The sequence below is a fragment of the Culex pipiens genome, chromosome 3, assembly GCF_016801865.2.
Source record: "Culex pipiens pallens isolate TS chromosome 3, TS_CPP_V2, whole genome shotgun sequence".
Lineage (NCBI taxonomy): Eukaryota > Metazoa > Arthropoda > Insecta > Diptera > Culicidae > Culex > Culex pipiens.
In genome coordinates this window covers 144,790,468-144,803,161 of record NC_068939.1, presented here as the reverse complement: position 1 = coordinate 144,803,161, position 12,694 = coordinate 144,790,468, and positions in this window count along the sequence as shown.

Here is a 12,694-nt window from a genome sequence, read left to right as displayed (position 1 = left end):
CCCGGCGTAGCAACATTACGTTGTGAAACGTTTTAACTCAGGAATTGTAATTACAATCCAATCGATTATCCGAAGGATTTGATAAAACTTAATTTCGGATAATCGAATCACATCGTATTGTCTTATTTTTGATTTAAAATTTTAAATCCAAGCTGGAGGCCAAAATGACGTTCTCAAATGACCAAACGGCCTTTTTTCCTCGCAAACAGTTCTGAAAAAATACTTTTCGGCATTTGATACATAACAGTGATACTTTTCGATACTGTTTTGGAACGGAGAAACAAAAGTAATGATGGAAATTACAGTACAATGAAAGGATCAATGGAATGTTTTTGCAACCTTTTATGCTTTAACATGTTGAAACCATGGCTTGAAATTTCAATTGCTTTATTTGTTTTGCTCGTTCTAGCTTGAATTTGAAAAATAATGTAGTCGTTTGATTTTTTTGCAACCACCTTGACAAATGTTTGCACTAAACTAAAAGTTTCTGTTTTTTTTTATCAATGAGGCTGGTAGAGGAGTATTGGGTAATATGGACAGCGAGGGTAGTTTAGACACCTCATTTCAAAAACATATTATTGTTGCTTTTTATCGGAATTTATTGGAATGAATGTCATTTATCATCGAATATAATCTCTAATATTGCGAGTATTCCCGAAAAAGACACGCGGCATACCAGCCTCGAAACGACGCGCCGCACTTTCGGCAAATGCGCGCTGTCAAATCCCATACTGTGCGTTTTGTTTTTCTTGATCTTCTTCTTCGAATTGCATGGCATTGTTGCCGGGAATGTTTTTTATTGCACCAAAAGTGCAGAAAATCGCTGGCAACAGTGTCTGCGGCACATTCTGAAATGCCGCGCGGCGTGTACCTTCGAGAGAAACGGACAATATCCTCAAGTGCCATCAACATTCTTTTAAAGCAGTGGTTCTCAACCTTTTTTGATCAATTCCTTTCTTATAATATTGTCAAGACCTTAATTCCCCCCTTCAATTTTTTTTATTTAGTATCAATTCACAAAAGTCAAGATAATTAATGTACAATGATTGAATTTTTCAGTACAAAATAGAAAACTCTTGCAATAAAAGAACAAATTCCTAAGGATTTGTTTTAACCGTTTTTCATAATTTGATTATGTTTAATGTAATGCATAACCTGATTAAATATATAAAAAAGTCTTGTATACTGTAAAATTCGTCTTATATACTGTAAAATTCGTATTTTTCCGATTGTTCGTCTCCAAAATTGGTATAATCTATTTCCAGCATCCTACACTGATTTATGATAAAGCGGAATGTTGATTATTTGTGAGATAGCTTTTTCTGTTCAATTCAAAAGGTCCAACTTTAGAGTTTTTTTTTGAATAGGTCCTATAAATATATAAAACACAATAGCTTATAGGACCTTTGAAAAAACTCTAGAACTGTTCTGAACAGCAAAATCAACTCCCAATACAAACCGGAACCGGCCATTCATAATCCCACGATATCTCACCAGTTTTCAAGAAGCATTGTGATTTAATCGGTTCCCTCCCATGACCTTGACATTGCTTGAATTGTACTCGTCTGTCCTTTTTTCAGCAAAAACTTGGACATTGTTACCCACCGCAGCAATTATCACAGGGGGGCGACATCTATATCTCACTACAGGCAGCTCGCCCGCAGCCAACACAAGTTGTCAACTTCGGCACCAGAACAAAAGGGAAATGTCAACTTCGGCTCCAGCACAAAAGAACAGCTGTTCGTTACGGAACCAAAACAAAGCAACTGCGCACTGTAAAAAAAATGCAAAAACTGCAGGCATAAAATGGAAATAAAGTAATTATTGTTTCTATGTAAAATGTTACCGCAATGTACGTTTAAGAGTTAGTGTATGTATGTGAGGTGATTTTTATCATTTTTTTTTTTTGCAAAATAAACTACTAAAGTTGGGATTATTAAGCACACATCGGGCCGATGACCTCATTAAAAGTTGTACTTTTATCACATGAAACGTTTAACTTAACTACTGTGTAATTTGACTTTTACTAAAGTAATTCTTATAACAAAAATTGAATTATTAAAAAAAAGAAATATTTTTGTTTTCACTGTGCGCAGTTTGCGCGCGTTATCAATCTCAATCACCCAAGATGGCTGCCGTTAGCATCCCCCTGAATTATCACTATCTCCAGGTGGTCAGCTTGTTGTGGGGGTTATTTTAATCGCTGGTTATGAATTAATTATCACCAGGTTTCTTTCTGGTCGAACAATTTGATTGCCATTGACGGTTTGACGGGGATTTCCAATGAATCTTTTGAATCGTGAGAACGCATCAATTTTGTGATTGTCTGGTTTATAAATTTGAAATTTGATGTGATCACGAATGCTATGATGTTTACAGATAATCAATATCTCAATATCAAAATATCAGTTTTCGTGTGTTGTTTTCGCACCAAGCAATCAGAGCTCGGGATTCAGTTGTCTTAATTAGCTTCTCATGACGCGTACGGAAGTCTTTTTTGAAGAGATCGTTTCTGCAAAAGAACCTCCAAGAAGTGAGCAGCTGTAAAGTTACCTGACAGTTACAACAGAACCACAGCTTTCAAAATTAACAACCCTTTCAACTACTGACTAAGGTTTTGAAATGTCGAATTTGAAAATTTATGCTGCAAAGAAGAATTTGAAGAAATTTGTAAACTTTACATTTTTGAAATATTTTTTATTTTGAACTCTTATTCTCTTTTCAAAAACTGATCAATATTTGGATTCAGTTTCAGCCCGTACAGCTACCGTTCTGATGGGTTCGCTAAAAAGTTGCGAATGATGTCTGAAGCCGAGCTGCAATTATCCGTTCATCTACAGAGCTAGAGGGTATCATCACTGGCAGACTGACACTGGGTCGACAAATGGATCCGCAGCATGGTTCTGAGTGAGAAGAGATTCGATTTTTTTTCGTTTTTTTTTTCATCTCGATGCTCTGCACAAAAAGTGCACGCATTGCGTTATTTCGAGCGCAAAATGCAAAATGATTGTCATTATTCAATTAGAGGCGAAGAATTGGAAGCATTTATGGAAGTGATGCAATGCAAATATGCCGTGACCGGAGGCAATCATTCACCGAATTGAACTATTTATGTGGCGAAAAGTGTCAGATCTTTGGCGCGATTTCACGGTCAACTCATAGATAGAAAATTACTTTATAGTTATTTTTCCACCAACAAGGCAATAGCTCAATCCATTTCTCAAACGGTCTAATTTTATTAAGATCTTCAGTGCATCGATCAATTTTCCGAACCCTGACCGTGACTGCAACCGATCCTTATGTCACGGATACCCTCCACTATTATGCAACCGCGAGCGCGTCCGAAATCACCCCTTAAAAATTTGCAACTCTTTCTCACTCAAACTAAACAAACTGTCGTTCCGGTCCGGTAGCCTCGTGGCCAGAGATGTCACAGTCGCGGTCGGGAAATCCGCGTATCGAGCAGATCCAATCCCATTACACTGCTTGGGACCGCACCGAAATGGAGTCGAGCTGGTTTTCGACCTGGTAATTGAGAAATGCTGGTACTTTTTGCGCCAATTACGCGCCACGATTACAACGCGAGACGTTCGCTCATACTTACGCGCCTGGTTACAAACTTTTACCAGTCTTAAAGGCAAACCGCCTATTTTCGATTGGTTGACCTGCGCAAGCTTATATAAATGGGCCAAAATTAAAACAATCACGAAAATAGCTACTCTACCCTTCTTACCAAGTAACGAGCCCACAAACATCAAACGGGAATCAAACGCGCTTAGACAATAAGCAATTGTGCTCGTATCAATTAACTTTCGTTTTCATGGCTGTCGCAAAAGGGGCAAAGATCCAGCCAACTGGAGTGTGTCCAGAAGAAAGACTAGAGCTGATGGCATCCCTGCGCAGCCAGTGACAAGTGGTGGACGATGTCGTCTCGCAAGTGACAAATTGCAGCCACACTTCAGTCAGGCAAGGCAAGAAAGGCATGAAATGACCGCACTTGATTACCTCTTTAAAGTGTTTGCATTTGCAGGCTGGAACTTGGCGAATTATGCAAATAATTATGTAATTGGGCCCGCGCACGGTAACGTCTTGTCATGTGCGATTTCGAGTTTTGACATAAATGGACTTTAAAAGACCATAAAATTTGGTCAAGTTTAATCTGTATGTTCTGATAAATAAAATAAAAAATAGACCATTATCATGTTAGATATGAAAAAATACACTTTTTTGAAAGATGGAAATATTTCACAAGTGGTTTGAAATTAAATTAACATTATTTTATGAAATGTGATGTTATATTACTCGTAGTTAGTATGATAAACCTTTTTTTACAAAAACTTCCAACTTCCTATTGGTATAAATCCTGCTAACTTTTAATATGTAGTTTCAGAGCCAGGTGGGGTATGGCGCGGGTCTCTTGCGCGCCCGGTGTGCAATAAGTGGGCAACTGACTTTTCTTTTTTCATGCGATTTTCCGTCATATTGTTCGGTATGTAATCCATAAACTTTTAATTTTTGTTCACTATCAAAAGAACATATAATCGATTGCAAATATGATTTTTCTCTTTAAAATGAATTTTGGAAGATTTTTTTGAGCTCCTTTGCAATACTTTAAAAATTCACATTTCTTTCCAAAAAAGTTATGCTTTTTGAAAAATATTAATTCATTTCCGTGGCTCAAAAGATGTTTCTTTTTGTCTTCTGCAACATGTCTCGGGTTAGTTTTCAAAAGGTCCTAAGCGCCAAATCTAAACAAATCCGTTTTTTAACGGTTTTCGATCAATTCACAAATTTACAGAATAACAATGAAAATTTGATTTGTTTCAGATAAAAAATCAAATGAAAAATCACGATGGCTGTTACGACGTATTGCAAACTAACCAAAGATATAAAAAGAGTTGAAGGAACAGCGCTTTTGAGATAAACTTTTTTTTTTAAATGGGATTTTCAGAGTGATTTTTTTAAGAGGCAGTATTTGTAGATTCTGCTCGGTTTGTTCTAGAGGTCGTATCGAGGTGCTCCGATTTGGATGAAACTTTCAGGGTTTGTTTGTCTATACATGAGATGAACCAATGCCAAATATGAGCCCTCTACGACAAAGGGAAATGGGGTAAAACGGGCATTGAAGTTTGAGGTCCAAAAAACATGAAAAATCTTAAAATTGCTCGCATTTCCGTAAAAATTCATCAATTCCAACTCTCTTAGATGCATTCGAAGGGTCTTTTGAAGCACTTCAAAATGGGCCATAGACATCCAGGATTGGTTTGACTTTTTCTCATAGCTTTAGCAAATAACTGTTAAAAATTGATTTTTTTAAAACCTTAATATCTTTTTGCAACAGCCTCCAACACCCATACTCCTGTAGGTCAAAAGATAGGGAATTTCATGGACTAAAAGCCTACGGTATTAACTTTTTGGCCAATCGCAGTTTTTCTCATAGTTTTTCGATTTTTCTATAACAAACATTTTACAACGTTAGTTTCTGCCCTGTAGGCCGTCATAGCGGCACTTTTTGGTCTCAATTTTGTCATATTCGGAATCCTCGGACAATTTCACGTAAGTTAGAAGTATTGGAGTTGTAAATTTGATTTCAAAAATAATTAAATAAATCATTATTGAAAAAAGAAATAGATATTATTCACCCTGTGATCAATACGTCAAATGCTGTATCAAGTAGGCGAATATACGTTTAACCCCTAATCCGACAAAATGTAAAAAAATATTTTAATTCATTCTAAATGGATTTTTTTTCCAATAAAATTTACAACTCCAATAATTCTAACTTACGTAAAATTGTCCGAGGATTCCGAATATGACAAAATTGATACCAAAAAATGACGCTAAGACGGTCTACAGGGCAAAAACTAACGTTGTAAAATTTTTGTTATAGAAAAATCGAAAAACTATGAGAAAAACTGCGATTGGCCAAAAAGTTAAAACCGTAGGCTTATAGTTCATGAAATTCCCTAACTTTTGGCCTATGGGAGTATGGGTGTTGGAGGCTGTTGCAAAAAGTTATTAGGGTTTAAAAAAAATCAATTTTTAACAGTTATTTGCAAAAGCTATGAGAAAAAGTCAAACCAATCCTGGATGTCTATAGCACATTTTGAAGGGCTTCAAAAGACCATTCGAATGCATCTAAGAGAGTTGGAATTGATAAATTTTTACGGAAATGCGAGCAATTTTAAGATTTTTCATGTTTTTTGGACCTCAAACTTCAAAGCCCATTTTACCCCACTTCCCTTTGTCGTAGAGGGCTCATATTTGGCATGAGTTCATCTCATGTATAGATAAACAAACCCTGAAAGTTTCATCCAAATCGGAGCACCTCGATACAACCTGTTTCACATCGGTGAAAAACTCGCTCTTAAGAGTTGTCTGCAGAAACTTTATCACAGGTTTAAATAATCCATTTTTCAGCATTACATACACTATGTTAAAATAGTATTTACACCCTTTGGACACAATGCACATTTTGTGATGAAACATGTAAAATATTTAAAGTTTGACAGAAACCTAGTACCACGATTTGTTCAGAAACTCATTCCAAACATTTTGCTACAAAAAGCTCATGAAAAGATGATTTCTATAAAAGGTTATATAACAAATACTATTACGAAAATAGAAAAGGTGCAAAAAAAAGTTTGTACACCTTTCGAAAAATTAACACAAATAAAGTTATTTATTGCCAAATCCCCATGAATCCAGTCTCCCAACTTTATATAACTCTTGAAATTCTATATAAAACTTATCTAAACTAAATTTTGCAAACTTTTAATTTAACTAAATCTCAATATATTACCATAGAATTGCTAAATAAACATTTTGGAGTGGGTATAACACCGTTTTGGGGGTCTTTGTATCGATAGAATAGATTTTTCGTTGGAATTTCGTACCAACCCGGAATTACGTCGTCGGAAAATCCGCCGGCATCCAAACCGGTCCACGATTTACATCGGAAATAAAATTTCCGATCTTTTGATACCTAAACATCTAGGTTTTCTGTAAAACCCACGTTTTTAAATACCTGAGTAAAAAGTAAGTTTGATACACGAGAACAAAAATTACGAAATTCCATACATTTTTGGTAGGTTGCTCAAACGAAACCATAACAACGTTTTTACCTAGGTATTTAAAAACGGGGGTTTTAAAGAAAACCTAGATGTTTGGGTATCAAAAAATCGGAAATTTTATGCCCTTTCCGATTCCACATAAGTTGACTTGTAAATCGTGGACCGGTTCGGATGTCGGTGGATTTTCCGATGACGTAATTTCGGGTTGGTACAAAATTCCAACGAAAAATCTATTCTATCGATACAAAGACCCCCAAAACGGTGTAATACCCACTCCAAAATGTTTATTTAGCAATTCTATGGTTGACATTTAGTTGAATTAAAAATTTGCAAAATTAAGTTTAGATAAGTTTTATATAGAATTTCCAGAGTTACATAAACTTTTATACAAAGTAGTTAGTAAACTTTATATTCAATCCAAACTATTTTTTTAATCAGTCAAGGATGTCTATTTGGAGTTGGGAGACTGGATTCATGGTGATTTGGCAATAAATAACTTTATTTGTGTTAATTTTTCGAAAGGTGTACAAACTTTTTTTGCACCTTTTTTGACTTTTGTAATAGTATTTGTTATATAACCTTTTATAGAAATCATCTTTTCAAGAACTTTTTGTAGCAAAATGTTTGGCATGAGTTTCTGAACAAAACGTGATACTAGGTTTCTGTCAAACTTTAAATATTTTACATGTTCCATCATAAAATGTGTATTGTGCCCAAGGGGTGTAAATACTTTTTTTTACATACTGTACATTTTTTCGGGCTGGTCATACAAAATTGGCTTGTGATTATACAAAAATCTGTACCTTGAGAAGGTATTTTCCGATCAATTTTGTTTCTTTAGTAAAGTTGTAGGTTATGAACAAGAATTAAAAAAAAATAGTACGCGAAAAAAATCGTTTTTTGACTTTTTATCACTAATTTTTGATTTTTGATATGTTTAAGGGTACTCAAAAGGCACCTTTTGCGCTCATGTTTGAGATGGTGCCAAAAAATATTTTGAATTTATTAGAATTATTTACAATCAAAATTTAAATATAATTATTAAAAGCAAAACCAAATCAATGCAATCGGAAATGATTTTACACATTTTTTTTGCTGGTTCCTTAGATACATCCTCTTGAAGTTAGAATGTTTTGAAAAATTAGTATTTCTCAGTGTCAGAACACTCACAACACTCAATCTATTGTTAAATTTTCTGCACTTTTGTTCAAAATTAAGCCTACAAAGTTTTTGCTAATTTTTAAATACCTACAATTAAAATGCAATTTCGGGTTTCGTAAAGTTATGCTAAACTATTTTTCTCAAAATCAGCCACCAAATTGAACACTATCTCAAACATCGTGTTTACTTAAAACAAACATCAAAATTATCTCAAAACAGCAAAAAATTAGTTCACTTCTCACCTTGAAAATTATATAAGCCATCCGTTTTGCGAGTAAATTTTAATAACCAAAACTTGACAGCACTTAAAACGAATAGACCAACCGTCAGCACGTAAGATATGTCAACCAGATATAGGCGGTGCTGTTATGCGATCGTTTGAGTGTTTGATATTTTCTTGGGCATGTGTGCGATACAGGTCAAACTCATTTTTTACGATCATTCGTTGTGTTCGTTTTGACCTGGTTTCATACAGGTGCAATTAGGTCTGTCAACTACATTCGACATATTTTTCAGATTTTCTATTCAATTTTCTATAAACTTTATTGATTCTGGTTTTTTACCGATTCTTCAATCTTTTAAAACATATGTTTGGATCGAAAATGTCACAAGTAGTTTATGAATGTTATTGAAGAAAGTGACATAATTTTGTCAAGGCAATATTCTATATGATTGATTCAGGCATAAAAAGTATTTCGAGTTTCACTCCAGCATAAAACTATTACTTGTGGGATTATTTTACGTAATTCTGTTGCACTAATGTTTTTGATATTTTCTTTTGAGTCGGCGTTTGAATCTACGATTAAAGCTCATTTGAATATTTTGACTAGACCGTCTCGGTCACTGGCTTTCGGGGTTTGTTTTCATTCACCAAAACTAATTACTTTTCTAAATTTCCTTCAACACCAACTGAACCTGCCTCATGAAATCCACATCAGAAGCTTGGCTGAAGCCGTGCCAAAAATATGACTCATTTGGGTTTTCATAGACATCTCACTTTCGGTGCTCTCTAGAGATCGGGGTAGCATAATTACTATGGTGTTGTATTTAATTCGACCCTAGGTGATCTGCAATATTAATTGAGAGAAAGACGTTTACTTTCATAGGTAATACAGTGATTCGATAAGCATCACCTTATATTTTATTTTATTGAATAAATTTCAACTAAAACGTCTAAAAATTCCTCCAAAGTTTTGAAAAGACGAGAAAATGTTTCAAAGCATCGACTGAGTGCATTGTGCCGATTAAATCCGTAACAAGGTTTTTCAGTCCTGCAATCCAGTTCGATCTGAGATAAATCTACAATCAAACGAATTTTTCACACTTCGGCTTTATGAAGAAGTATGTATGCAAACCACCAACGCATTGAATTTTTCGTCTTCCAAAATTGAATCAGAGGAACCCGGGCAGATGGTAATAACAAAATTCATGCCATTTCAATAACAAATACTGTTAAAATAAGAGAAATTGTTATGGAATCTTCTTGAAAAATCCATTTTTGCGTAAGAGTATAATAATAGTTTATGTTATCATAACAAATTTTGTTATTGGTCTGATATTGGTTGAAATCCAAAACAACTTTGGAATAACATTTCTTGTTATGGAAGAATATCTCCAAATGTTATTGGGATGGTCGGATTAGTTGTTAAAATAACACAAAATTATAACAAAGATTTGTTCGAAGAATAACTAAAAATGTTATATGTCTGTTATTACAATAACAATCCAATAACAAAAAAAAAACATAACGACGAATAACAAATCTTGTTATAAATAACATATAATGTTATTGGCCTAGTATTTTCAAATAACAAAAAATGTTATTCCCAAGTTATTTCCGTCTGCTCGGGAAGGTAATGTTCATTATTTTAATTTTTCTCTTTTTTTGAATGTGTGCTTCTTGGCAGTACGTAGGTTTCCTCATTCAATGTTTGGGTTTTCTGTTGTGCATCTTCTTCTTTCAGGTTTTATTCTGTTCTTCTGAATCTACTCTCATGCGAAAAGAGTGCATCCATCAGTGAAAATTGTTTTAATTACAGTTCTCAGATGTGCCCTCGGAAAGTAACATTTGACCCTCCCCCCTCCGACTTGGCCAGTGTGGGTGCATTGCATGGGTGTAGGTCAAATTTTCGGACGATTGCTCACCTAGGTAACAGTGTTTTTACTTTCGCCAAAAAAATCTGTTTGATCTTATCTAATAAACATGGTTAAATCTTATTATCGTTTTATTCACCATTGAACTTATCAAAACATTTGAATGAGGTGGACCATGATACCTAATTATACTCTGCATCTTGCATCTGATGAGTGTCATCACATTGTTGTGGTTGGAACACGTTTCGCTGTGGCATTGATTCTTACCTTCTTTCGATCTTTACATGTCATAGAGTTTTTTTCAAATTTAAATTAGATATTTTTTAGTTCTCGATATCAACAGCTTGAATAAATTATACTCAAGGCTTGAAGTGAAATCGAAATCCCTTTTTGATTGTGTGATACAATCACAGAGGACTCATTTCGTTAATCAAAAATTGTTTTAAAAAAACTTCAAAAGTTGTAAGCCGAAATTGAATCCCTTGGAGGTGAACCAATGAACAAAAATGTGGTGAGCAAGATCGAGCAAAACAATACCAAATGGAAACTTGGGTGCTATAAACTTTAACGGCACTCGTAGAAAAGTTGCTTAAAATTTTGCAATGGCAGTGATAGAAAATAAAAAGTTTGATTCAAAATTCATCAATAATCTATTGCCTTCTCTCTTCTTAGCAAAAAGTGAAAAGCAATTGCACCATCCCAATTTCGTTCCGCGGGTAATTTATTCTTGAGCCCTCCATAAAAGCAAACTCCGTTCAAGTCGTTGGTTCGACGGCTGTCTGGTTACGTAACGCCTTTCGTTGTGGTCAATTAGCCAGCCGACCGAGATTCATCTCTATCGCCGTGCTGCAGCCGCCTCTCATCCTGGCCATTCAATCATGCCTATTAATGAAATTAACCTTATCGATGCACTTTTGCAGCACCTGTTCTGCTGCACCGTCGCCTGCTGGCAATCAGAGCAGGCGCAGTAGCAAACTGGAAAATGACGGCCCGTCCGGAGGAGGTGATTGCTTTTTACCTTTTACCATTCAATTGTTGGGCACTGAAAAGCCATAAAACACCACCCTTGTTAACTAGGTGTAGTTGGGATGTTTTATTTGGACTTTTTATATAATTAAAAAAGGCAATTTGTTATATAGTGCAAGTGCTCAACTTTTCAGCACTCAATGTGAGCTATAATTTATTTTTTTGCAATTCCGTCGTGAAACTTCTTACTTTTCCTGTCATTCTTGAACGACGAAATAGCCTACTTTTCTGTACCAAAAATAACAGAATCGAATAGCAACACTTTTCAAAATAAATGCTGAAAAGTTCTACTTTTCAGCACTCAAATGGGTACTGAAAAGTTGAACTTTTCAGCACTTGTTTTGAAAAGTAACACTTTTCAATTTTTTTTTGATTTGAACGATTTATTGACAAAATACATGAAAATTTGACATAAAATTTCACTCAGTGTGTGTTTTTTGGAATTGCAAAAAATGTTGTATGGAACTCGTTGCAAAACTTGATTTTTTCAGCACTCTTCGTATTTATACAACTCGGTGAAACTCGATGGATAAATGTACGACTCGTGCTGAAAAAATCCTCTTTTTGCAACTTGTTGCATAAACTACTATTTCAGCACTGTTATTTATGATAATGACAAGTAGACCATTTCTTTACTAAAGAATGCAGGTAAACGTAATTGCAAAAATATACGTTTTAAACCCTTTTATGATCTTGTATAAAATGTGGACCCCTAATGCTAATAAAGTTGTGCATCGTACTCTGATGTTTTGCCCAAAAGACAGATTTCATTCACAAAAGAAAGGCGAGGGAGAAAAAAGGGAATGCTGGGGTATTAAGAGAACATTGTTTAAATTTATTTGGAAAATAAAAATATTGCTAGTTTTTTTTAGCAAAATACCCAGATTCAAGCATTCTCATGCTAAATTTGTTGAACTTTCCGTAAAAGTAATTTCAAAAGCACTCGATTTAGTTCATGGGGTGAAAACTTTAAAAAATGTCATATTTCGCCGCTTGTGTGCTATATTGTGACACATTCTATCTTTTTACAGCAGACATGTCACAAGATATCACACAAGCGACAATTTGTCAAAATCACCACTTTTTCAAAACACTTTTTTCTAAAAAAACACTTGTAGACTAGGGTGACAAGAAAAATTTAAAATTTTGGAATGTTTCAAGAGATACTCCTTGGCTCGATTTTTTAAGCAAAAATAAGGACTTGTGCCAATTTTGAGCCAAATCGGTTAAGGTCGTTGAAGTTTGTATGAGTTGTCTTGTTCTATGCTTGCTGGCATGCCTGTTTAGTTACCGTCATCAGGGGGTGACATTGGGTCTGGGGGTGAGATTGGGTCATACAA